Genomic DNA, 27082 nt, shown 5'->3' with positions numbered 1-27082 from the left:
CTGAGAACCTCAACCTGGAAAGAGGTGGAAGTGGCAATAAGAACGCAGTCAGGGGCCGGCCCCATGGCCTAGTGGTTAAGGTCAGCACACTCCGCTTCAGCAGCCAGGGCTAGCAGGTTGAGATCCCAGGCACGACCTACATCACTTCTCAGCCATGCTGTGGCAGGCATCCCACATATAAAGCAGAGGAAGATGGAAAGGGATGGTAGCTCAGGGCCAATCTTCCTCAGCAACAACAACAACAAAAAAGCCAATCAGCAACCAGAAAGGTAGAGTGCAGCTCATCTCAGGTCTCTGGGAAGGAAGGAGGAGGGAAAACCTTTGCTTCCCAAGACACCCACTCAGCACTCTACTCCCGGATCAGGGGACACCAGCGGGCCCGTCCTTGTACCTGACCCAGCCCAGCGCAGCCACAGCAGGACCCAGGCCTGGCTGGCCAGTCAGGTACCCAGAGTTTGGTCCGAGCCTTCCACAAGGCTGGAGGAAATGATTTCAGGAGCCAGCAGCTGCTGGGGGGCGGCCGCCGGACTTCCTGGGCCACCCTCCAGCAGGACCCACCCCAAACCTGTTAGAGGCCCAGGTCCCCTCCCTCCCCCCATCCCAAACCCTAAGGACGGGTGGGAGGAGCCTCCGTGAAAACAAGTCAGGTGAAGCCCCATTGTCAACGGTGGCCCAGGCCCCAGAGGGAGAGGCCCCCGGGGGGCTCAAGGTTTAACCATAACTCCAGCAGTGGGGCCTCCACGCGCTGGGACGTTAATGAGCCCTGTACTCCCCAGCTGTCCTTGGACAGCCCCACGAGACTCGGGAGGAGCGAAACCCCAGTGGGGCATCCCCCCACCCCGCCCCGCCCCAGAACACCGGGCCAGCCCACGCAGACCAACCTCCCATCCCCGACTCACCCGTCTCCCCAATGACCCCACGAACTGGCACAGACAGAAGCGTTTCCAGGGCTTAACCGGATGGAGAAACTGAGGCACACTCAGAGAGGCCATGGTGCGTCCCTCCGTGCCCCACGCAGCCTGGCCCGCCGGCTCAGTGCAATCCCTGCAGCTCAGGATTGCTGAGCGGATGCCAAAGAAGCATTAGTGGGTGAACTCGTGAGGGAGTGAACGGTGGACGGAGGCAGAGGGGGCTGTGAGTGCCCGGGCAGGGTCCCAGGAGCCACCGGGAGATGGAAGCGGGCCGCCTGGTTCCACAGTGAGCCCTGGAGGAGGCCGGGAGGCAGTCAAGACGTCTGGGAAGACAGGAAAGGACTGCTGCTGAAACTGTGCCAGGCGAAGCGGAAGCAGGAAGCAGCAACTGCTGAGAGGCGTAGTGTGTGGGTGGTGCTCATGGAGGCGAGCGAGTTGAGGAGCAGCTGCCACATCTGCCCTGCCCCACCACCGCCACCTGCACATGTGGTAACCCCTCCTCTGCCCCTGGCCGGCGCTCCAGCCCCACTGCCCCCATGCCCACCTCCACAGAGCCCGTGGTCAAGGCCGCTCTCCTCCTCGTCTTGGGAGGAGTTCCAGAGCCCAGAAGTCACATCTCCTACTCCTGAGCTGGGAGGCCTTTCCTGAGTCCCAGCTTCACGGGGACTGTGATGTGCTGCCTTCCTGGGCACATGTACTTACCACCTCTGGAAGCTTCTAGAAGGCCTGTCTTTTGCGTGTGCGTGTGTGTGTGTATGTGTGTATGGGTGTGTGTGTGTCCAGCCAAGGGCTGCCTCCTGGTTGGGACTAACAGGCAGGTAACAGGCAGCACCTCCACCTGTCCGGGTTCTGCGTGGACGTGGTCTGTCTTATTTCCATCCGTTCTCTGACGGCCCGTGGAGTGCTAACGTCTCTTCTTTTTTCAGACAGAGACTGTGGCTCAGGAGGCAGGGCAGGTGTCGAGGACCACGAGGCCACTGAGAGGTGCGCAGGGACCCAGGCTCTCGGTTACCCCACGTGTGAAACTGCCTGAATATCTGTCGACCTCACTGAATTCAGAAGCCGGCAGCGAGATCTCTCAGACCTCAGGAAACGCGGGCCCAGCACGAGAGCCACCTGGGCGTGCCAGGGACTGGAGGGGGCTGGCACCCAGGGCTCTGATGCATGGGGTCCTGTGGCCACGCTGCCCCGTCTGCCGCTCTCCCCTGCTCGTCTCCTACAGGAACCCTACAAACCAGGCTCCCACACCCCCAACTTTCTGGCTTCCATCTGGAGCCACCACCACCCTCGGGGACACCAAGCCTCCCCCAGGACGCTGTGTTCCCTCGGAACCAAACGGCCCCACTTCCTGCCTCCAAGCGTTCTCCACCCACTGGGGCACCAACAGAGGGCTCCCACAGAACGTGAGGAGGGGAGCATGGGAAGGGCCCTGGCTCCACCGTCACCACGTGGGCTCTGTGGGCAAGTCGCTGGGCCTGCGGGGCAGGGTGGCCAGGGGCAGAAGTGGCTCAATAGGTCAGCTTAAAACTCATTTCTCGGGCTGGCCTGGTGGCACAGCAGTTAAGTGGGCACATTCCACTTCAGTGGCCCAGGGGGTCACTGGTTCGGATCCTGACTGTGGACATGGCACCACTTGGCAAGCCACACTGTGGCAGGTGTCCCACATATAAAGTAGAGGAAGATGGGCATGGATGTTAGCTCAGGGCCAGTCTTCCTCAGCTAAAAAAAAAAAAAAGAGAGGAAGATTGGCAGCAGATGTTAGCTCAGGGCTAATCTTCCTCAAAAAAAAAAACACCTTATTTCTTCTCTAATATATTAATTTATTTATAACAAATAAACCTTTTCTTATTCTCTAACAAGAGTTGACTGTTACAGGAGGCACTTTCTCACCAACCTAAACACTTCCGTGCTGACTTCACTGCTCTGCCTCAGTTTCCACGTCTGTCAAATGGGGGCAAACCGTATGCTTTAAAAGGAAGCTCTGGGGAGCCCAGAGAGAGAAGACCGTGGTGGGGGCCGGGTGGCAAGCGGCCAGAGCTCTGAGCATGGGAAACACCCACTGCACGGGTCCTCACCCCTTGAGGGCAGCAGGGATGACTTACCAGGGATCTCGCTGTTTCCTTACTTTCTAAACAACTAAGTGTGAACCAACAGGAAAACAAAGCCGTGTAAAACTTGTTCTTTTCCCCACGAGGAAAGGTCTGGGAGGATGACATCTTGCCATGAAAACCTTCCAACCCACCATGCGCCTCTCTGCCTCAGTTTCCACCTCTGTCAAGTGGGGAGGGAGGCAGCCCCACCAGCTGGCGACGAAGGCCGCTTAGATGAAATTCCCTGAGATGAAGACCGAGGGCTCAGGCAGTGGAGTAGACCCCGCTCGGAAGGACATGCCAATCACGGGCACCCGGCCCGGCAGACTGACTGTGGAGCCACCAGAGTGACGGACAACAGTGCACGTCCACGGAGCGTGCGGTCTGCAAACTGGCCACAGCACCGCCCTCCCTCTGTGCCCTCTCTCCCCACAAAGCCGGCTGCAGGTGAGTGAGGCCAAGAGGCAGGACGCAGCGCCCCACCTGCTCCTGGCGAGGGTGTGACACCCCCTCCACCGGCTCTCTGCGCCCCCACCCGCCCGGTCCCCCCAGCTACAATCAACAGCTACTCAACGGGGCTGCCATCCAACCTGCCATTAGTCTTCAAGGCCACAGCTGACACCCTGGCAACGGGCAGCTTTTCCTCCAGCTCTAGCGGACGAGGAGCAACAGACACGGATCCTGTCCTTGCACCTCTATTACACCCCCAGCACCAGGGCAGGGGCCGGGCCGGGGTCCTCTGGTCCAGATGCCCGCCCTGGGGAGAATGTATTCAAATCATCGAGGAAATGCCCATCTTTGGCACTTTTTCTTAAAAAAAGTCTCCGGGAGAGTGCGCGTAAAGACGGCAGGAGGCAGGGCTATTCTCATAAGCCTGCCTCGAGCCAGTCCTATAGAAACCACAGAGCATTTGGATAAAAGGCGAGAGGCTGCGGTCCCACCACGCTAACTGTGCGTTCACTCAAACATTAACCGAACAAGCACCTGTGACGTCCAGGCCAGGGTACAGAGATCAATAACACGCAATCCCTACACAGGTCCACAGCCTAGTCAGTGAAAGAGAGACAGACGGGACACAAAGGTCCCCACTGGCAAGCTTCCTCCAGGCAGGAGGGTAAACTCACTTTCCTGCTCCAGGCAAGGGAAATCTTATCTGCTCTCCCATGTCAGAGGCCCGGTGACAGACACTTGGAACAAGGTCTGGGAGATAAGATAAGAGATAAGGATCTGGGAGGCAGGAGGTCCAGGCACATTCCACCGGGACACCAGCAAGGACACTCTTCTGATGACCGCTGGAATGACAGCACCAGTGGGCACTCAGTCAGTGCCTGGCACTCACAGAGCAGGACAGGGGCTGGCAGGGCCTGGGGGGGCATGGGCCCCAGAAGGGGGAGTTGCACACCAGGCTGGAACGATGGAACAGAGCTACAGGCACCTGAAGGCCACGCGGAGGCCAGTGTCGGCCACTCAACCCCAACCTGGAGCTGGGGTTCCACAGGCAGCCTTGGGTGTTCAAGAGCCGAGGGTGACCTCAACCCCAGCTTCAGGAGAACGACAAACTTGGGGGCACTGCTGCCATGATCCAACTACTGAACCCAAATTAAAGCATTTAAAAATCGCATTTAGGGTGGAACAGCCAGGAAGAGGGGAGAGAGTAGATGGGTCCATCTTCATCTTTCAGGCCCTTTGCACTGAGCTGCAGCCCCCAAAACCAAGGCCCAGCCCCTCCCCCTGGAAACCAGCTGGGGTGAAGCAGCTCCTGTGAGCTGATCATTCACTCTGCTCTGCAGGCGGGAATGGTGGGCCCAGATGAGGGCACACGGCAGCTCAGGCCCCTGCAGAAAGTCGGAGCCAGAACTGGGAACTGCTGGCTTGATCCACCTCTCAGGATCAAACTGTCTCTTCCTCCGCCCCCCAGAGCCTGGCAAGGCCTCATGGTTCCCAGTGGTGATAAAAGAGAAGAGAAAGAGGGGCGGTGAGAATGAGCCCCACCCACCCACCCACACCCCAGGGAGGGGCCAAGGCCAGCAGCTGGCCCACCCACTGCTCTGCCAGCCCTGGAACAAGGCTCCTAAGGAGCCGCTGGGAGCAGGGCAGGCTGGAGGTCCCAGGCCTGTAATTGGACCTGTGCCTTCACGGGGTTCCCAGCCTGCTCCTCACAGGACAGGCTCGCCCGCCACCCTCAGAAGCGTTCCCGGGCAGGCCTCAGAAGGCTCCAGCGAGCTCCCGAGAACAGGTCCCTACCTGTCCAAGGAACCAGGCTGGCGTTCAATAAACAAATCAAAGCACAGCGCTGGAAGGCAGAAGCCTGGGAATGGAGCCCCGGCCAAGGGCTATGATTTCTGCAGGGAGCATCTTCCCCAAGACCCCCCGCTGTGGGAAGCTGGGCTCCCCCAGGATCATCAGCCCCCGTGTATCCAAACCCACATCTTTCCGAAGCCCAGCTGCCATCAATGGCCAAAACTAAGGTGGAGGGAGGCAAGGAGAGGGAGCAACAGGTGTGGAAGGCTGCCCGTCACCACAGACGCCCCCAGCCGGGGCCGTGGGGTGGACAGCAAGCATCTGTCCTCCCTCTCATGCATTAAAATAGTCATTCTTCCGGAACCCGTGGCCAATGAGAAAGGGAAGGAGCCCAGAACCGTGGGGGTGGTATGCTCAAGACTGAAATGTGCAAGGGGGGATGGGACGACGGAAGCTCATAGGTGGTTCCTAAAAAAGCCGGGAGATCTTTGACCCTGCAGGAAGCCCAGCACTGCTCCAGGCTGGTGGGTGGCTCTCCTAAGGACAGGGTCTTCCCCTTCTGGTGAGTGGGTTTCAGCCCCTAGGAAACTGCCTCGCCCTGTGAAGCGGCCTATCTGACAAGAGCAGCTCAGGCCTGAGTGACACAACAGGAAGTGGGGAGAGTATGGCGCCCGGGGAAGCGGGCGGGGGTGGGGACGTAAGTCAGCCCGGAGACTCCAGTTGCCCAACGGGGACAGGGCTTCTGGGGCGAAAGCCCTTGTGAGCCCCATCCTCGTGGTCCAGGGCCGTGGGCCTGGCACTCAGAACAACCCCACAGGCCCCAACAAGGACTGTCTTTGACTTGGGCTGGTGGGACCCACGGCAACAGCCTTGTGACTGCCCCCTCCCATCAGAACAGGACTGTCTCCTCCATGTCAGAATGTCCCACGCCCCCCAGCACAGGAGGTCCTCCCCACTCGCCAGCTGAACCGGCCACCACCCCTGCCACAGTGCCAGCCACGAGGAGCAGGGTCTGACACAAACCACAGATGCTAAAGTGCTGTAGGTGCCACAACACGGAAAAGATCGGGGGCAGTGGGGACACCAAGGAGGGGTATACAACAACACAGATTTTCAGAGGCGGATGTTGAAAGTCGTCGGCCGCAGAAGGGGCCTCCTTCCACAGCCACGTCCCAGCCCAAAACAGAGGCCAGCGGAGAGAAGCAAGGGTCCCGCCTTTCCAAGGAGGCCTCCCAAGGAGGCCAAGTGGCTAAACCTACGCTTCTTCCTACTTCCTGAAAAGGAGCCCCCTGGGTTGGGGGCCAGGAGGGGGGGGCAAAGAGAAAGCACATTTATGCAAACATCCAAGGAGGCCCGTTACGTTTCAAGGCAAAGCTACAAGGAATAAGGGGGAAACTACACCTAATTATAAGGAATTGGAAGAGAACAGGGCCTTTCTCTCCCTCCTCCCTAACAGGTTTTTCCACGCAGGATCCAAATGGAAATCCAACCAGGGTGCCGTCCTCAAGGCCAGAAACCCGCTGTGTGTGCGGCCTGCTGCCGGCCGGCACATTTTTCTCCAGAAAAAGAATTTAAAACTTTTCGGTGAGCAGAGAGATGCTTCCCCAAACCTCTGACAAAAGTGCCAGCAGATCTCCCGGCAGAGGACAGGGAGAGGCACCGGGAGCAAGTGCAGTGGCAGCCTGGAAGCTGAGTCAGTCCCCGGGGGACATCTGGGATGAAGTTTGAGAGCAGATGGCACTGCCTCTGAGGCACTTCTGCCATCCCGGCTTGGGTGCACGAGGCGACGCGCTGTGCTGGCTGTGGGATCGAGTCTGGGGGTACACCCAACGTCTCGGCTCCACGCGGCTGGAGAGCCCCTCTGTAGGCAGGACCCCGAGGCGCTGCTTCCTCCCCTCTGCTCCTTGACGTGCAGTGGCTCCATCCTCTAGCAAAGCACACGTACTCCAGCCCCCCACCCGGCCCACCCACCACCGCCTCCCTCCGCGGCACACGCCCAGTAGCATCCCGCACAGCCCCAACACCTCCCGGGAACGCGCGCACAGGCTGCAGCAGAAACTCCCCAGATCACAATGCCGGCCGCGGGGAACTTTGATTCCGGCATGCCTAGCGTCTGTCGAAACTCATCTCGGGCCCGTCGCAGAGCCCCTGCCCCTCACGGCTGACAATCTGCGCGGACCGATTTGAGGGGCGGCGGCGGCCGGTCGCAGGTCCTCCGGGCCCCCGTGGAGTCAGGGAAGCCCCGTGCCAGAGGGAAGTGGGCTCCGAGAAACTCCCGCCGGAGGAGGACCTAACCACTCAGTTAGCTGGCCAAATATTTACAAAGAGATAGCTGTGGCCGCACAAAGCCCATTTCTTCGACTCCGCGGCCGAAAATCTGGGCCCCGCGTGGAGACCGAGCTCCCGCCGCCCCTCTCCGGGCCGGGCGCTGTCCCGCGGGCTGGGGCCGGGCGGGTCCCCGGGGAGGCGCCGCTCCCGCCCCGCCCGGCCACCGGGGCTGCAGGGGGCCGCGCACCTGAGGGCCCCCTGCCACCGGCGTGAGGCTGGAGGGAACAAAGGGAACGGAGGACTCACCCAGCAGCTGAGTCGGGCCGCGCTGGCCGCCTGAGAGCGCGGCCCGCCCACCGGGTCACATGGCTCGGAGCCGAGCAGAGGATCAAAGGGGCTTTGTGGCCGCGGAACAAGGAGCCTCCCAGAGCGCGGGCAGAGGTAGGGAGGGACTGCGACTGCCAGCGAAGCGAGGCTCGGGGGGAATTGGCTCCGAGGGGGCAGGGCGAGGGGCGCGGAGGAGGAGGGGGCGCAGGCGGAGGGAAGGGATGCCTGGCTGCAGGCCCGGAACCGACCGGGGTGCGCGGGTGCGTTATCTGTGCATAAGGAACACCAAGGGGCCCGTTCCGCAGCCGGCCTTAGAGTCACCCCCAAAAGGAAAGTGACATGGTCCCCAGGGACAGACAGGGAAAGAGGCGCACCTGGACGACCAGGCAGGCTGTCCTTGCCAGAAATCCTTGCCCCTGCAAAGCCACCGGTGCCCTCCTCCCAGCCCCTCCGCCAGGACGGGAGTGCAGAGTGGGGCCGAGAATCTGACGCTGCCCACGGACGCCCTCTCTCCCTGCTGCCCCACCCCGAGCTCCCCCTTTGCCAGGTGCACCCCCGACCTGGTCCGGAGCCCTGCCAGCTCAGAGGACACACCTAGGCTATCAAGAGGGCCTCCGAGAAACGCAGTCCAGACCCAAACCTCAACTTGTTCCAGGCCTCTGGGTGGCCGGGGGTCCCAGCCCAGCCAGCCCTGTGTGCCCCCAGCTAAGGGTGCAGTAGTGGAAATAACCCCAGGAGGGAGAAGCAGCAGGAGGGGGAGTTGGGGAGGAGCGGAGGAGGCAGGGCGGGTGGCCAGCTCACCCTGAGCTCCTCCTCCCTGGAGCCTCTGAACTCTGCTCCTGCTTCTCCAGCCCCTGAGGGCCTGGGCAATGCGTCAGAGTCCCCTCCTTTGTCCCCTCCCCACAGGCCCCCCCGAAGTGCTGGGACCCTGCGGGAATGGGCTAGGTGGTCCCCAGAGGAGGGAGCTTGAGAGCAACCCCGTTGGGGCTGGGCCTGGACGCTGAGATCCACCAGACCCATCCTAGGCCACGATCTCTAACCCCGAGTGAGTCACTCCCGGGCACAGGCGTGGCCACCGCTGGGGCCCCGACTCCCACACTCGGAGAAGTTCCTGGGACTGGTTTTGGGGGTCTGCCCAGGGTGGGAGCCGTTAGTTCAAGTGCAGAGGAGCCCTGAGTGACACCTGGGAGGGCTGTTAGGGCCAGTGGACAGTTTCTCCAAGTGACTCTGGCCAGTCCATCCTCCTGCCTCCTGGAGGAATGACTCCAGCCCGGCCCCACAGGCCAGGGTCACACCTTGGTCACACCCGAGGCGTTCACTCGGCTCCACACGCTCTCATATTTTGCATTCCCAGACCCCACCACGTGGCTGGTGGACAAGGCCCCAGGCACCCACCCCACCAGCCACACAGGCAGGCTGACCCCATCCAGAAGCCAGCTCTCTCCAGCAGCGGCCACTCCCACTCCCGACAGCCAACTTTCCCCGCAGCGACCTCCGAGGTCTGCAAGTTTGGGAGGCTGGAGGGGCTGCTGTCCCACGGCCCTCCCCACCCCCACGCTGAGCAGAGTGCTGCCATCGGCCTCCGGGCGCCCGGCCAGAGCTGGGGGAGCGTCCAGGGGAGGGAGTGCACGTCCGGAGTCCTCGTTCCCATCTCAGGGAGAGGGAGGCCAGTGGTGGATCTGAGACGGGGGCTGCAGAGTCCAACGCCGGAATCGAGGCCCCTTTGCTCACACTAACTTCCGCCCCTCGAGACACCTATGGGATCTGACTTTCCCCAACTGTAAAATGGCATCACCAACTCAGGTTGCAAAAACCAAAGCAAGACATGAACGTCCAGAACCAGGAGGAGCGGCCACTCAAAAACCACGTTTCCCTGTCCTCCAAGGAGAGGACTTCCTGTGAGAGGGAGTAGGGGGGACCCAGCCCCTCCTGCCACCCCCTGCCCACCCCACAAGGCCCTCATCACTGGGCCCTGAAGGGCAGCTCGAGGAACCAGTGACAGAGGATGCCAGGAGGGCCACCCATCATGCCAGGTGTCAGGGTTAACACGGAGCCTTGGAGATGTCACCTTCAGTCCACGCTCCAACACGCAACCCACACCCTCCGGTGCCGCTCAGAGCTCTTGCCACGCAGCACACACTGGGCGTCAGAAGAGCCTGACCCTGCACAGCAGCCCCTCCGTCCTCCCGCAGAGACGCAAAGCGAGCCACAGATACGCAAGCCACAGATGTAAAGTTACTAGTAGCCACACTGAAAAATGGAAGAAGAAATGAGTTACGTTAATTTTTAATATATTTTACGTAGCCTAATAGAGCCACAGTGTTACCAACCCAACATGTAATCAATGTAAAAGTTTTTGAGATATTTTACATTCTTTCTTCTTTCTGTACTAAGTCTTCAAAATGCAGTGTGCATTTCATATTTACAACAGCTCTCGATTTGGACTGGCCACATTTCAAGCGGTCGATAGCCACATGTGGCCAGTGGCTGGTGTAGTGGATGATACAGCTCTTCAAAGTCTCAATTTCATCCTGGGATTACACCAGATCCTTGGAGAGCCATTCATTTGGACCATATTATCTTGCCCCGCACCTCGTTTTTAGCACCGGGTATGCAGCGACATTTGGGACACAGCTCAGTGGAACACACGGGAGTGTCATTGATCCCTACATCACAGTGTCCCCTTTCTGGGGATGCATTGGGGACAGTTCTCTCAGATTCCAGAAAGAGCAGAGCTTCTCCTATGAAATTAACTTGCTAAGCATCAGCCCATCGCCTTCTGGGGTTCCCTATCCTACCTGCTCACGGGTGCTCAGGCCGGAGGATCCCGCTTCAAAGGCAGCCAGCCCAGGCTGACCAGCACCCTGACTTGCAAGGCCTGCCTGGCTCAAGAGGGATGAGCTGGGCCGCTGGAATTTCTCGGCGGCATGGAGCCAGGAGCCTTTGTGGTGGAAGGCCCAGCATCTGGGACCTCATGCAGACTTGCGGGCTGGGAAGCTCTTTGGGGCCATTTGCAAAGGAATAGAGGAGAGACCAGCAGGAAACCCAGGCGGAGACCCCAAGAAGGAGAAAGGAAGAGGAAAGGGTGGTGAGGACCCGAGCCCCTGCCAGCTCCTGCCCTTCCTGAGCCCAGGCATGCCACGCACTGTCTCCCGCTGCACGCACGCCCTTCCAACAACTCAGTCACCGAGAGTCGGCACTGATCACCAAAGAATCTATAGAGACAGAAAGCGGACTGGCAGCTGCCAAGGCGGGGGTAGGGGCGGGGGAATGGGAGGAAGCGCTTAATGATGATGGGGTTTCCTTCTGGGGTGATGAAAACGTCCTGGGACTAGATGGCGGTGATGGTTGCACAACAATGTGAATGTGCTAAAGGCCGCTAACGGTAAAATTTCACGTTCTGTGTATTTTATACCATAAAAAATATTTATTTTTTTCCTTGAGCCAGTTTGTTTTATTGTTTTATACCTTTAGAACCACGAAGTCCCTAAGACAAATCACGAGCCCTGGGGGAGACTGAATGATGCCCCCCCTTCCTGGAACCTGTGGTTGTCACCTTATGTGGCAGGAGGGACTCTGCAGATGTGACTGAGGATGGTGAGAGGCAGAGATTGTCCTGGATTATCTGGGTGGGCCGCAAATGTAATCACAAATGTCCTTACGAGAGGACGCTGAGGGGAATTTGAAGAATATAGAAAAGATGACCACCTGATGATGGAGACAGAGACTGGAGTGATGTGGCCACTAGCCAAGCACTGCCACAGCCACGAGAAGCTGGAGGAAGCAAGGATGGACCCTCGCCTGGCGCCCCCAGAAGGAACCAGCACGGTCAACACCTTGACTTAGCCCAGTGACCGTGACTTCAGACTTCTGGCCTCCAGAAATGGAGGAGGATACATTTCCGTTGTGTTAAGCCAGTGAGTTTGTGATGCTTTGTTACAGAGGCCACGAGAAACTCATGCAGCAGCCCCAGAGTCCCAGCCTGGACCCAGAGTAAGTCAGGAGCTTCACCGCATAGAGGAAGAAGCACTCAGAGCTGGAAGGAACTTGCTCCAGGCCATGCTGCAGGGGATCAGAATGGGAACCCTCCCAGCGCCGATGAGGGCCTAAGTCAGATCTTCCAAGGCTGTCACCCCTGGGAAACTCTGAGCTCAACCCACACCCACAAAGACAAGGAAGGTGCCCTTACTGGGCACCAGGCTGAGGTGCAGTGCAGAGGTGGGGCCCATGGCGTCCTTGACCACAGGATGTTGTAGGTCATTTCCACCTGCCTAAGAGCGCCCAACACCCTTCCTCGGGAACCCCCAACAGAATGGTTGCCAGGGGGGTGGCAGCACTGGTCAGCTGTCCTACAGCAGAGTCCTACTCTGGAAGCCACAGGGAGACAGTCAGGGCTCCCACTCAACTGGGCCAACTGGGAGAAGAGCACAGCACAGTCTCTGATGGTGTCAGAGGTCCCGGAGCACAGGGACACCCACGTGATGCCAAGACCATCGCTCTAGCACACGTCAGCAGAAGAGAAGGAAGTGGTTACACAGCATCCTCCCTCCCTCTCACGCACACACACGCACACTCGCCCCCACCCCAGTTCCCAGGTCCCACATTTCTCCTGCCAATCCCAAAGCCTGGTGGTGAGCACAAAGCTCAGCCCTCCTGCCAACTCTTTTCCAACCCACCCCAGACAAAGCCCCATGAGATGCAGCAGATGCTTCCCACCAAATGCCAAGAAAAATATCCTTCCCACTCCTCTGTGGCTGGTCACTGGGCTCCCCGCATGGGGGGACAGGGGAAGGGTTAGGCAGGATAGAAGCGTGGGTCTGTCTGCAGCGAGCACATGCAGCCGCATGCCTGTGGGATTGGGGAGGGGTGGGCAGCCCGCATGCCACAGCAGGCAGACCTCAGAAGGGTCCTGGAGCCACACAGGCCCCTGCTGTCCCTGGGGGTACCCCCAACAGCCCCAGAGTGAAGGCCCCAGCCATGCATGGTGGGGAGGGGGCGCCCTTTGAAGTTTCTCTTTGCAGCAGAGCACTGCTTGCAGCCGGCTGCTTGTTTGTCACATTTGGTTGACATCTTTCTCTCTCTTGCTGTTCCGTTTCAACTTGACCTCGGAGAGCGTTCAGGCTGCCCTTAATCTCAAAAACAAGCAAACCGCCTTCCTCTGGCCCAGCTACCTCCTCCAACTGTTGACTTTCTCTCTCTCTCTGAACAACCCCACCTCTTAACAGCTGGTCTACACTGCAGCTTCCATCCTCCCACCACCACTCACTTCTTGACCTTCGCTGACTGGCTCCTGCCCACCTCAGTAATAAAATGGACCTCTCGAAAAAATCCTCATCGCCGCTCTCCAGTCTCACCCCCTCTGACCGGGGGTCCCATGTGACATTCATCAACCACCCGTCCTTCTGGAAAGGTGCTTCTCCTGGCTGCTTTCCTCTCCACATGCCCCCAAGGCAGGGTTTAGACAGCACACAGGTCTCCTCTCCTCTCATCTCAAGCTCCTGAAGGAAGAAGAGAGGATGGCCTCCTCCATCCCCAGATTCAACCGCCACCCCCAGATGGATGCTGTGGTCCTGACCACCTTCCCAGCTCAGCCACATCTCTGCAGCACGCTGTTGTCTCAGGGACTCTGTGCCCTTCATCAGCCCTGTAGTCCCCCAAACCTCACTTAAAATCCCCTCTGCTAAAAGTCACCACCTCCAGGAAGCCCTCCGGATGCCCTCTCTCAGCTGTGACCACCACCCTCCTTGTGTTTCCAAGTCACACCCTGACCTGGAACACGTGCCTGGGCTGATTTACTCACCTCCCTCCTGGTCTCCTAGGTAACCAGCCCCGATAAAAGTCTGTGGACCTGAGGCAGGAAGGCCCCATTTCCTCCTTTCTGACAGGCGCTCCTCCCACCCCCACTGTCAGGCTGCATCTTCTCGCAGGCACCTTTAATATACGTCTCTTTTTCCTCTTGAAAAGCTATCATTCTGTCAACAAGGTGTCTGGGAATTATTTGATGATATCTTAACTTTAGAAAATCACGGCATTTACTCATCTGCAGCCAACTTTATTATTCAGGTGTGACGGCCACTTTGCAGATCACCACAGCCCCCGGCACACTTCCAACCCCACCCACCCCACCCTTCCTCGGCTTCCGGTGTGCCCCAGGGCCACAAACTCTTGGCTGACACAAAACCAGAATCCTAAACACCCGGGCAACAATCAGACCCTGCATCAGCTTCAACAACAAACAGAAATGCAGCATATCGGCTGCTCAGGAGGCGTCTGCCCTGGGAGTCTCTCTGGGTGTCGGGAGGGAGAACAGCCAGGTGGGGGCGCTCCAGGTTGGCGTTAGGTGTGATGCTCGGAACCTCCTTAATGCTTCATGGAAACAAGGACCAAAACAGCAGCTCAGCAGCTGAGATGGTGGGATTCTGAGTCCAGCAATAACGGGTTTGGTGTCTCGGGGGGACTGAGGCTCGGGGACTAGGGTGGGGCGGGGTGGGGTGGGCAAAAAGGCCAGGATGTCTCTTTGGCTTCTGGAGACGGGTCCTCACTCCTGGCGGCACGTTACCATTCTAAGAGGAGCTCCTAAGAAATACAGATGCCTGGGCCCCTCCCAGCAGGTCTGCTTTTAAATAATCTAGGTATTTTTTAAAAAAATACTAATCTTGGTATTTTAAAAAATTTCTCGGGGGGCTGTCATGTGCAGCCAGGGTTGAGAACTTCCGGTCAGGACTGAGAGACACGTACACACCCTGGAGATTTGGCGACATCTGGATAACATCTTAGAGCTGAACGTTCCCAAGAGACATATGGGGGAGTGGGCGGGGTGGGGGGCGGGTCAACAGTTCCTTCACCATCCAAAAGAGCTTCTGTCCCCCCGAGGTTTCATCCTGCCCCAAGACCAACATGAACCCAGCACTAAATCAGTCCTCAGCTGCAAAACAGAGCCAGGTTCAAACGCAGAAGGTCCACGCAGTTCCTGCCGCCTGAACAGCGCGAGGGGCCCTGGCGACTCTAGGGGCAAGGCTTGGGCTCTTTACTAAGGGTCTCCACACTGTCCACCACCTGGCTGGGATCTGGAAGGGAACAGGGAAAGGACACCTAGAAAGGGGTCCTGAATACAGCATGTGGCATAGAAATTATCTTGAGCAGAAGGCATTTGAGTTCCTGAAATCTCGTATCTGCCTAAAAGCAGGGGACTCAGGTGTCATCCGTCCCCTCCTCTGAGCAACCAGGGAGACTGATGCTTATCACCGAGGATGAGCGGTCTCCGCACCACACCTAAAATAGACACTGTCCTAAAACTGTAACATCTCCATGTATTCTCCTAAGGGCCCACTTAACTCTCCAAAACGTCATTTGTTTTCCAGTAAGTGATCTTCTCTCCCCCCCCTTCCCCTATTAAGATGGTATATAAGCCCTGAATTCTGACCACCCCTTGAGTCACGTTTCTCTGTGAATTCCCAGATATAAAGGGTTAAGTCTATCTTTTCTCTTGCTAATGAGCCTCTTACCAGTTTAATTTGCAGACCTCCAAGAACTGAACCTAAGAGGGTGTAGGAAGTTTTTCCTCCCAACATCTACAAAAAAACCTCTCTTCATTGCTGAGCTGCGCCTTCCTCGCCCATGGCCAGCAGTTTAGACGCCTGTTTCTCAAAGTCTGTTAAAGCAGGACAGCCTGCCCTGCAGGATGCTCCCATCCCAAAAGGTTTCCGCAGTCAAATAAATTTGGCAATTGTTACCCTCTACAATCCCTCTTTTGGATATCTACAAATATATATATCAGTATACTAAATGTATTAAATCCTGCAATATGAGTTTAAAAAAATAAAACCATTTAAACTCTTTGATTCCCAAACTTGTTGACCACGGAACCCCTGTGCCTCTATAATGCCTACTAATGGTCCCACAGAGAATACAGTTTGGGAAACACTGGTTTAGCCCTACCAGCCCATCAGCTCTCTGCTCTTGCTCTGGGCCAGACCTCAGATCAGTCTAGCCTCGCTGGGCACGGATTAGGGAGGGAGTGGTGGGTACGAGCCCACTGGTAGGATGGTTTTCCTGGGGGAGCCACAGCTCTTGGAACAATATTTTAAAAATCCAAGTTCCTAAGTTACCAAGGGACATAAGAATGGTCACAGCATCATTGTCTATAAAGGCAAAAAACTGAGAACAACCCAACTGTCCACCAAGCCGGGAAGAGAAAGCCAGGCCTATCCACCCGCCGGGCACCACCACCGGGCAGTGCAAATGCAGAGAGCAGGGCTGCATGCACGATGCAGAGGCCCCCAGCCAAACTCCGAAAGGCAGCTGCACAAGGATGCTCACACGCAGTGTGCAGAACCGTGATACACGTCAGCTCGGGAAGCCAACACGGGAACGAGCATCAGGAACAGGGATGCGGTCCTGCCGGGGGAGGAAGGACCTGGGACTGGCGGGTGTCTGCCTCCCGGGCTGGGCAGAGGCCCCCAGGCGTTCACTGTCGGTGATAGTGCATGTTTTTAAAAACAAAAGAAGTCTTGGGAGGCACTGGGGAACAAGAAGCCGAGCTTTCTGTGGCTAACTAGCCAGGTGACGGGGGAGACAAGTCGTAACCTCCCTGAGCCTCAGTTTACCCACCTGTAAACTGAGGCACCGAACCCACCTGCTATCTGGCTGCTCAAACTTCCTCCCTCCCTCCTGGCTCTGGGGAGGCTGAGACGAGCAAACGGTGTCGAAGCACTTTGAAAACCACATGAAGCACCTCACCAAAGGGAGGAGCGACTCTTGACCTGTTTTCGTGACCAGGCAGAAAACGCCCCCGGCAGAGGAAGCCTGTTTTTTCCTCCCGGGCGGAGGCCTCGTCTTAGGCCTGAGGTCTGCGGGCTTTTGCGGCTGCTCAGATGCTCAGGATATCTGATCAGAGGCTTCTGTCAGCCCGCTTTCAGTGGGGGCTGTCGGAAACCCCTCCTCCCTTTAGCAAAGACACAGGGGCAGGTAAAGCCGCCCCTTGTGGGAAACTGAGCATCTCGTTTGAATTGGGCCCAAACCAGCCCGACCCAGCTCCTTTCTCTTCTCCTCTCTCTCCCCCCAGGATGGCAGCTCAGCTCAGGAAATTCGAGTTGGTGAAGCAGCTGGAACTACCTCCGGCTATTTACTCAGAGAGGGGACACCGACCTTCCCAGCTCCCCTCCGCCACCCTGGGCATCCATCCCTCCCAGCCCAGGGGCCAGTGACCCCCTTCAGGAGCCATCCAGGGCCTTGGGTCTCAGCCACGCCACCCAACTTTCCATTTCACACGGAAACCAGGCTTTGAGAAGGACGAGAGTTCAAATCCCCCTCCGCCCCTTATGAGCGGGTGACTTGGGGCAACTTCTAACCCTCCTGGAGGCAGTTCCCTCATCTGCCAGCAGGGGACAGGGACTCCTCCCTCACTGGAATTCAAGGAGAATGAAAAGGAAAGGGATGACAGAAGTACAGACTGGCGCTACGCCTGGCAGAGGCAGATGCTCTGTCATGTTTCTTTCCTGCCTCTTCCCGGCACCTGCCCGGGCGTGGGCGGGGTAGACGGCCCGGAGGAGCAGGAGAGCGTCTGCCAGCTTCCAGACGCGTGGACGCTCCGAGTGGGACGTGAAAAAAGCAACAAGAAGCAACTGTTGATGGCCATGAAGAGTTCTGATGGCCGATGAGTTTCATGCATCTGCACTTTAAAACCCTAATGGTGGACCCAAAAGATCTTCTGGGGCATTTCTCTTTTAAAAGCGTATTTTTGAAAAAGGAATACAGGGCCAGCCCCGTGGCCGAGTGGTTAAGTTTGCGTGCTCCACTTCGGCAGCCCAGGGTTTCGCTGGTTCAGATCCTGGGCGTGGATATGACACCGCTCATCCCCCAGGCTGAGGTGGCATCCCACATGCCACAGCCAGAGGCACTCACAACTGGAATGTACAACTATGTACTGGGGGGCTTTGGGGAGAAAGCAAAGAAAAAGAAGATTGGCAACAGTTGTTAGCTCAGGTGCCAATCTTTAAAAAAAGGAATAAATCCTGCAAACATAATATTCAGTGAAAGAAGCTGAAAACAAAAGTATACTGTCTGGTACCATCCAGATAAAGTTCAAAACCAGGCAAAACTCCCCGTGGTGGCAGGACAGCTCTGATCCTGATTGTGGTGGTGATGACATGAATCTAGGTATATGATAAAATTTCCTAAAACACACGCCACACAGAGTGAGCACCTGTAAAAGTGGTGAAAACTGAGTAAGATCTGTAGCTAAGTCAGTACTCTTGTACCACGGCCGATTTCCTGGTTTTGATAACGTACTAAGGCTCTATAGCATGTCACTGGGGGAAGAAGCTGGGTAAAAAGGACACAGGAACTCTCGACTATTACTTTTGTAATTTCCTGTAAGTCTAAGATCATTTCAAAATACAAAGATTTGTTTAAAGTTTATCAAAAATGTAAAATGCCACAAATACATTATCACGAAATACCAGTTAGAGACGGGAATTGGATGATGTCACACGTTGTTGCCACGCCTTCATTCTGTGCCCATGTCCTGTGACCTGAGTGCAGGCTCTGTGGCAGGTCCGGGGGCCCCAGGGCTGAGCCTCGCAGACACAGGCCCTGCCGGCTCAGGTCTCAGAGTCAGGGAGGAGACAGTTAAAATGCAGTGGCAGGTGAACCCATGGGATCTGGCAACACTTAGCAATGGCCTGCGGCCCCTGAGAACAGGCCCCGGAGGCCCCAGCCCTGCGGGAAAGCAGACATCCCAGGCTGAGGGACCTGCAGGCCAGCCTCAGGGCTGCAGTTCCGGACTTTGGAGAGGAAGGTGTGGGAGGCGGAGGGGTGAGCACCGGCTGCAGGTCTGAACCAGCATCAGGTGTCATTCTGGGATGTTCTGTGGGACCCCAGGATAAGATAAGCGTAGTGGCTAGGGGCAGCAATTTGGTCCCCCGGGCCCCCTCAGCCCAGAGAATGCCTGTTTCATGGTCACGGCAACAGCTTAACTCTTTTTTTTTTTTTTTTTTTTGAGGAAGATTAGCCCTGAGCTAACTACTGCAAATCCTCCTCTTTTTGCTGAGGAAGACTGGCCCTGAGCTAACATCCGTGACCATCTTCCTCTACTTTATATGTGGGACGCCTACCACAGCATGGCTTTTGCCAAGTGGTGCCATGTCTGCACCCGGGATCCGAACCGGCGAACCCCGGGCCACTGAAGCGGAACATGCGCACTTAACCACTGCACCGCAGGATCGGCCCCCTGCAACAGCTTAACTCTTGCAAGCTGCTGGCCACAGGTGCCGACAGGGACAGGCAGGGGTGCAAACCCACCTAGCAAGGTCTCCGGCAGCCCGGAGGCAGCTGAGAAGGTGGGAGGGCACGGTCTGCAGAGGAGGCCCCCATGCCCAGGCAGGCACCTGGCACTTCCCCACCCCTTATCTCAGGCCCCAGCCCTCAAGCCAGGGCACCCTGTGGTTCCTGTGCAGCCTCAGGTCACCTGGGAGCTGTGGGGAAGTGACCGGGGACTCCAGCATCTGCTGCAGCACCTGCCCAACCCTTTTGGCTCCCTCGCAGGCCACTCCCACTAACCTTCCTCATCACCCGGGTGAGGAGCTGGAAGTCTGGCTGGACCCACTGCAGGCCCCTGGGCCGCTCATTAACTCTCCTGGGCCTCAGTTTCCCCACTTGTAAATCAAGCAGATGAACCCTAGAGTCTCTTTCAGCTAAAGAATTCTAAGTCTGAAGGACAAAAGCCACAAAAAGGAGGCGGGTGCGCCGGCCTACATGCTTGCCTTCATTTGCAAAAAGGGGAAACGTTTCCAAGACTGGTTTCTTCCCTGCCCTGCTGGGGGAGCTTTCCTCTGGACCCCAGGGCTGGGAGGGTCTAGGGGAGCCCAGAATCTTCCGGGGCTCAGGACACACAGGGAATTCTTCCCAAACCCTTGCAGAAGAGGATCAGCACTTCCTAAGTGTATTAGTTTCTTGTTGCTGCTGTAACACGTTACCACAAACTTAGTGACTCAACACAACACAAATGTGCCACCTTACAGTTCTGGAGGCCAGAAGTCCAACCCGGAATCACTGAGCCAAAAGCAAGGAGTCGGCAGGGCTGCGCTCCTTCAGGAGGCTCCAGGGGAGAAGCCGTGTCTGTGGCTCCCCCAGCTTCTAGAAGCCGCCACCTTCCTCGGCTCCCGGCCCTTCCCGCATCTTCAGAGCCAGCCATGGCAAGCGGGGCCTTCTCACACCTCCTCCCTCTGACGCTGACTCTCCCACCCCCCGCCTTTCGATTTGAAGGACCCTTGTGATTACACTAGGCCTGTGTGGATTATCCGGGATAATCTCTCTAGATTATCCCGGATAATCTCCTTATTTTAAGACCAGCTGATCAGCTGCCTCAGTTCCATCTGCAACCTTATTCCCCTTTGCCACCTAAGAGGACATACTCACCCGGTCCAGGAATTAGGGCGTGTACATCTTCGGAAGTCAGTATTCTGCCGACCCCACTAACCCAGGTGCTGAAGGGAGAGGAGGGGTAGGATGGCAGGCCCAGGAGGCTGCTGCTTGGGGTCACATCCCGGCTCCACCACTTAGGAGCGGAGGGACCCAGTTACCCACATCTGTAAAATGGGACATTACACCCCGAAGGGGCTGTGGGGCACAGAAGCTCCTCTCCAGAAACTCTGTCCTCAGCTCTTGACAGATGATTCTCCCAGGACTGGGGTTCCGCGGGTCTCCCCCGATGTGGCACCTAGCCGCCCCAGAAGGGTGCTGGGCAGGCCACGGCCACAGGCAATGGTGACAGACGGCCTGTGCGTGGCTTCCCCCTTCTCCAGAACCACAGGAGGCCAGCATGGTCAACACCCCTGACCTGGTCCCTGGATGCCACTCCTCCTACCTCACCGAGGGACCTCCCCCGGCACAGAGAGCCCCTCTTCCTCCACAAGGGAGAATGGGTCACAGTAAGGCAGCCACGCGTCCATCCAGCAAGATGAATTTACCATCACTGAACCCAAGGCATTCAGCTTCCCAAAGAGAGGTCCAAGGGCGTGGGGTGGGGGACGTGGGATAGAGGTCAGTGTTCTGCTCCCGGAAACCAGGCCACTGGTCCTGGACTCAGGCCAAACCACACGCCTCGCTTCTCTCCTCAGCCGCTTGCTTTTCAACCATGGCTGCATCAGGATCCTTGCTTTCCTCACCATGGCCCCGCTGGTGCCGAACAACCAGAGCCCAGAGAGGCCACGTTGCCCCAAGTCACAGTATTCCAGCAGCTGCCACACAGGGACGTGTAGGAGGGAGGGGTACCCCGGCTATGGCTGGGCTGTGTGGCCTTGGAGAAGTCACACTGGCTCTCTGGGCCTCTCATTTCCTCCTCTAGAAACTGAAGGAGCAGGATCCGGAGCTTCTGTGACTTGTCCCGAGGCACATGGTGTTGTGAACCCGCAGAGAATGGGCAGGCAAGCTCATCAGCCCTGGCAAAGCTTCCAGAACCAAGCTGCACTCCCTGCCTAAGAGACCCTTGGAGACGTTCTTTATGGTGTGTCCCACATGGTGGCACCCTGGCCTTCTCCCTGGTGTCCCCCCAAAGCCAGGACGGTCGGCCCACCCTGCGGGGGCGATGGCGGCTTTCAGTTGCTCCCACAACTGGGCCAGCTGCCGGGAAGTGGCCCTGCCCACACCCGCCCCAGCCTCCATGGGGAGGCCAGCACAGCAAAACAGGAGGCCGTAGGTGGCAGGGGCCACAGGGGCAGGCCACTGTCTCCAGCAGGCGCGAGAGGGAGGGCGGAAAGCTGCGGGACTCCAGTGGGCGGGTCTCAGGGGAGGGCGAGGGGCAGGCAAAGGGAAGCAGCGCCCCCGGAGCTGGGCTGGGGGATGGGAAGGGCTCTGGCTCCCGCCCCGGGCCTCCAGGAAGACCCCGCCCCGTCCCATCTCCGGGGGAGAAAGTGAGGCTCAGCCTCGCCGAATTCCAGCGCTGAATCCCACATTCGTCCCACCCTCTGCTCGGTGGAAACCCTCCCTCCACCCCTGGGTTCGCCCCGAACAGCTGGCCCACAGCAGACGCTGGGTTCAGCCGTGCGGGGGGCTCGGGGCGCCTGCAGAGAACGAGCCGCTGCGCCCCACCCCTTCCTCTGCGGAGGAGGCCTCCGTGCCTGCCCTTTCCCTGGGAAAGCTGGAGAAAGAGCTGCCATTAACTCCTTCCTGCCCGGCGCTTCCTGCAGGCCCCCGCGGGGGGGGGGGGGGGGGGGGAAGGGCGGCGGGCCAGGTGACCTTCACAGCCACCACGCGAGGAACCAGGCGTGACAGCAGAGGCGGCCGCGAGCACTCGCGGACAAACACGTGCAGTGGAGGCTAAGATGCACTCAGCTGGGGACACGCTTTCCCGCGGCCACATTCTGGAGCTCTGGCCATCCCAGGGGTGAACGGTGGATGGATTTTGCAGGTGGGAGCACGGACACCCCCAGGGCTCCAGGCCACCCCGGTCACAAGGGCAGGGCTCAAAGGAAGCGTGTTCTGAAAGCCACTGTGCGCGGCTCACGGTGCACCCGCCTCCTCAGACGAGGGCAGCCAGGAGAGAGACGCTGTGACACGCAAAGCCCCCCACGGATCCGTGAGGTGCCAATTAGAACAACACTGGTCACGAGCCCAGGGGGTCCGTCTCCCCCAGCAGCCCCATCCACGTTAACATCTTTCTGGAATGACACAGGGGAGACTGGGCTGCATGGACCAGCGAGCCCTGGAACCTCCAGCCCCACCCCAAGGATGGCCATTCTGCCTCCAGATGGGTGCAGGGCGGGCGGCCCATCACGCCACTCTGCTTTCTGCCCGAAGATGGGCTGGAGACTGCTGAGCGGCCGTGCCACACCAAGAGGCACCCACTCCTGGAAAGGCCACCGAACTAGGGTCTGGAGATGTGGCTCCAGCTGTGGCACTAACCGGCTGTGTGACTCTGGCCAAGTCACGGCCCCTCACTGGGCCTCAGAGACAAGAGGGGGCTAAATCAGAGGTCCGAGGAGGTTTAGAAATGGGGGCTCTGGAGTCAGGCTTCCTGAATTCTAAGCCTCCCCCTGCCACACCCACCAGCTGTATGGTTTTGGGCAGGTTACTTAATCTCTCTGTGCTTGGGTTCCTCATCTGTGAGATGAGAATAATAACAGAATTGACTTCACAGGGTTCTTGGGAGAATTAAAGCAGGCACTTAACTCCAGGTAAAGAGCCCTAAGACTGCGGGGTGCACAGGAAGCCCTAGTTACCACAAGCAGACACCAACACCACTGTCACTGTCACCATCATCAGGAGGCCCCCGTCCAGCCCGGGCAGCCTGAGGCCCCAGGCAACAGAGGATGTCCCCTCCTTTCCTCTCCGCACTGGTGGGTGGCTGCAGCTGACGCCCAGCCTTGTTCCTAGTAACCACCCACCCTCCTGAACTGGTGACCACAGAGGCCCAGGTCACCGCCCCCATCCTCATGGAGAAGGGTGAACCATCCTTGCTTCTTGTCATCAAACCCATGCCTTTCGCTTCCTCCTCCAAACCAATCTTTGCTTCGTGTGCAAACCAACCCTCAAGTCCAGGGTAGGGGAGGGGGTACCAGGATGCCTGGGACTGGAGGCTTGTGGAGCAAGGGGGCCGTATTCCAGGTGCTGGCGGGTACCCAGGACTGCACGGGGCTGTAGGGCCCGTGGAGGGTCCCCGGAAGGCCAACGGGGCCCAGCCCCCTCTCCCTTCACGGTCCTTCCGTGTCCCTTTTCCTCTCCTGCCCTCTCCCTCCCCCGATGCTCCCAGCACCCCTGCCAGGAGCACAGGGTTAAAGGTGGCCCAGGGGGATGCAGTGCCAGGACCCTCCGCCCCGGAGCCCAGGGCCGAAGCCGGTCTCGCCACCTGGCCGCGCTCCCTGTTCCAGGAGCCTCCCACAGAAGGCAGGCCAGAGAGGAGCACGGATGGAGGGCAGGGCCCCGCCCCTCCCGGCGGGCACGGGGAGGCCAGTGGCCACCACCACCGCCATCGCCACCGCCACCGCCATCGCCACCGCCACCGCCACCGCCACCGCCATCGCGACCGCCGGCCCGGGACCCGGCGGGAAAGCAAGACACACGCACAGGGCGGCCGCAGCTCAGCGTCTCCACTGCACCGAACCCACAGGCACACACAAAATGTCTGGCTTTGGAAGGCCAAGGACGAGGGCCCCGTACTGAGGATGCCCCTCCCGGCCGGGGAGGCCCCACCAAGAACCCCTCTCGGCGTGCACGGAGCACCGGCGGAAGGACTTAATTAGTACCATATGGCGAGCGCGGCGAGGGCCAGCGGGAGGGGCAGGAGCGCAAACCGCGGAGCTGAGGATGAGGGATGAAGGATGAGGGGTGCAGGATGAGGGGCGAGGGCCGCGGGGGAGGGGGGCAGCCGAGCCTGCGTGCAGGGGTGCGGGGGGCAGAGCGGCGGCCCGGCGCCCCTCCCGCTTCCTCTCAGATTGGTCCCAGCGCTTCTTATCTGCAGCCTCTTATCTGCAGCCTGCGCTGGGACAGCTCAGAGGTCAGGCTCCACTCCAGCCCCACCCGCCCCTAGAAAGCCCGCTGGGCCGGCGCCCGCCGTGGCCGTGGGGACAGCGCCTGCTGGGGCGCAGCTGCTGGTTTCCGGCGCCGGCCCGCGGCGATGGCAGCCTGAGACGGCAGACCGGGCTGTCACCCACCCGCCACCACCTTGTCAGGAAGGACGGCCCCTCTCCGCTCAGACACCAGCAGGCCCGGGGCCCCGTCCTTGCTTGCTCTGCTGAAGGAGGGTCCCGGAGGCAGACACCGCGGGGGCTTCCTTCCTCCAGCCCCCCTTCTCCAGCTGACCCACTCGGGTTCAGGTGTTCACTCCTCCCGGCTCTGCCCAGGTGCCTCGGGCTTCGCGGCAGGAGCCACCAGGCTGGGCCCCAGCTGCCACCGGGGGCTGGAGGCAAGGCTGCCAGCGGATGGACGGCACACGGCGGGCACCAGGGACTCCTGGAAAGGCTCCCCTGCTCACAGGTAGCCGGGCTCACAGGGAGGGGCTCTCCCGCCTCTGAAGGTGCTGCGTCTGCGAAGGGGCAGCCTCTGTGTCGGTGGGGACCAGCTGAGAACAGAGCCACGCCCAGGGATGGTGAAGGGTGGTCAAGCTGCCCGGCTCGGAATTCCCACCTGGGCGACAGCGAATTCTGCTTAGAGCTCAGGCCGTGTGAGCTGGGTGTCTTACTCCACCGACAGCATCCAGTTCGAGCAGCCGAGAGGCCGGTGAGGGAGAGAAGGCCTGGCCGTCGGAGCAGGACATTATCTAGACTCGAAGAAGCCGACTCCTGCAAAGGGCAGTCCAGACGGCCCCATGGCCCACCGCCCCCTCCTCAGAGCCAAGGAGGACAGAAGCCTCAAGAGAGGGGACTCGGGGGGCCTGTCTCGCCCCTAAGAACACTGACTGCCCTCTGGGCAGTGGCTCACAAGTCAGCATCTGCTCCTGCAGCCGCGGCAGTCCCCTCTTGATGGCTTCCAGAAAAAGCATCCATCTAGGTCATCAGTGTCCTGAGATCCAAGAACATACTCAGAACAGCAAATACAACAAAAGCTAATGTGAGCAAGTGCTTACGGAGTGCAGGCACCGTTCCCCGAGCTTCACACGCATCCCCCTTAGTCCTCACAACAGCCCCATCCGAGCCTTCCTATCGTTCTTTTTCTTTAACAAATTAGGAAACAGAGCACAGAGAAGTTAAGCAACTTGCTCCAGGTCACACAGTGAGAAGGGGTAGCAGCTGGCTCCCTCCAGGGCTAGCTCCCTTCCCTGCTAGCCTTCCTGTGTCCCCCCACATGAGGAGGGGGCAGTGGGACAGCCTGGTGGTCCAGTCTCCAAGAACTTCATGTTCTTTTTTTTTTAGGAAGATTAGCCCTGAGCTAACATCTGCCACCAATTCTCCTCTTTTTGCTGAGGAAGACTGGCCCTGAGCTAACATCTGCTGCCTATCCTCTTTTTTGCTGAGGAAGATTGGCCCTGAGCTAACATCCGTACCCATCGTCCTCTACTTTATACGTGGGACGCCTACCACAGCATGGCGTGCCAAGCGGTACCATGTCTGCACCCAGGATCCGAACCAGCGAACCCCGGGCCGCCAAAGTGGAACATGCGAACTTAACCGCTGTGCCACCGGGCTGGTCCCAAACCTCACACTCTAATCGGAAACCCAGGGTCAGAAAACAGCATCGTCCTCTCTCCACCCCTGGGTCTCAGCTCCAGGCTGGCACAGAGGAGGCCTCAACAGGTGAACGACTGAATGAACAAATGAACGAGAGCCTGACAAAGGAGGAGGGCAACAAGGATGAGGACGGAAGGCAGTGAGAGGACTGCTGGCCATGACAATGGCGGTGACGATGCCAGCCCTCTGCTGGCGTGAACGCCTTCGTTTCTCACTGCGTCTCTCAAGTGGGTGTTTAAATAATTTTTAAAATCAGGAAAAATAAAGGTTGTTTTTCGATCAGAAAGACAGAAGCTTCTTAGCTTCTCAGCGTCTTAACATGTGCCCACTGGCATTGCCTGGCCAAGTGGATGGAGGAGCTGCCAGGCAGGCACTGGGCTGGGTCCTCCCAGAGCTGGGTCTGGGACCCACCAACAGGACCCGTGTGGGTGCTCCACGGACCCTGCATGGGATCGCTTCCTGCTGGGCTGCAGGGAGGATGTGCGTTCAACCAGAGTTTGTGTCAACACAGCTCTGCTTCGTCCACAGCCTGGTGGGGGGTCCTCCACCCCCCCCACCTGGCCCCCCATCCTGGCCCCCCGACCCGGCCCAGTGTGACAACCCCAGGAAGAAGGTCAGCAGGGAGGGAAGCCGCTGGGGGTGTGATAGGAGAGGCTTTCCAAGGACAGATTTGTAAAAACTCTGCTCCGCCCGGTCCTTTCCAAGGACTTGAGACCTCCACTGCCCCCTACTGACTGGCCACAGCTCATGGAGGAAGTTGGGGGGGCACCCCATGAGGCTGAGGCTGCGGAGGGTGGTGGGCACCAGCAAGGCAGGGAGTGGAGCTAGGGGCACATGGCACAGAGAGGGCTGACTCTTGCCCGACCCAGCTCTCGTCTCCAAAAACATCACTGTCCTTCTACTTCTGGCCGTGCAACAAGGCTGCCCAGGACTGCACCCCGGCTCCCCAGGTGAGAAAGCCAGGCCCTACCTGGGCAGTGTGCCCACAGCCCATCCCACCACAGCCAGCTCCCACGGTCTGCTGTCGCCACGTGGAAGAGAATATGGAGCACTGACCCTCAAGCCCATGCCCGGGACTGCGTCA

At 58.8% G+C, this 27082-nt stretch overlaps 1 protein-coding gene across 12 annotated transcripts in view; it reads right to left on the bottom strand.

Annotated features, from left to right (window-relative positions):
* SEPTIN9 (septin 9) overlaps positions 1 to 27082 on the bottom strand; it is a 161332-nt gene that overhangs the window by 28312 nt on the left and 105938 nt on the right. The window contains exon 1 of one of the 12 annotated variants that reach the window (XM_070483704.1): positions 8432 to 8651. The exons of 7 other annotated variants lie outside the window; for them this stretch is intronic. The gene's annotated coding sequence lies outside the window, so the exon portion shown is untranslated. Of the gene's footprint in view, positions 1 to 899; positions 1280 to 7757; positions 7957 to 8211; positions 8368 to 8431; positions 8652 to 27082 lie in introns of those variants that run through there. 4 more of the 12 variants (XM_070483708.1, XM_014839932.3, XM_070483707.1 and 1 more) reach the window with 4 other exon arrangements.

The sequence above is a fragment of the Equus asinus genome, chromosome 13 (genome assembly GCF_041296235.1).
Source record: "Equus asinus isolate D_3611 breed Donkey chromosome 13, EquAss-T2T_v2, whole genome shotgun sequence".
NCBI lineage: Eukaryota > Metazoa > Chordata > Mammalia > Perissodactyla > Equidae > Equus > Equus asinus.
The sequence above is the reverse complement of the archived record's forward strand: the minus strand, read 5'-3'. Positions and strand labels throughout refer to the sequence as shown.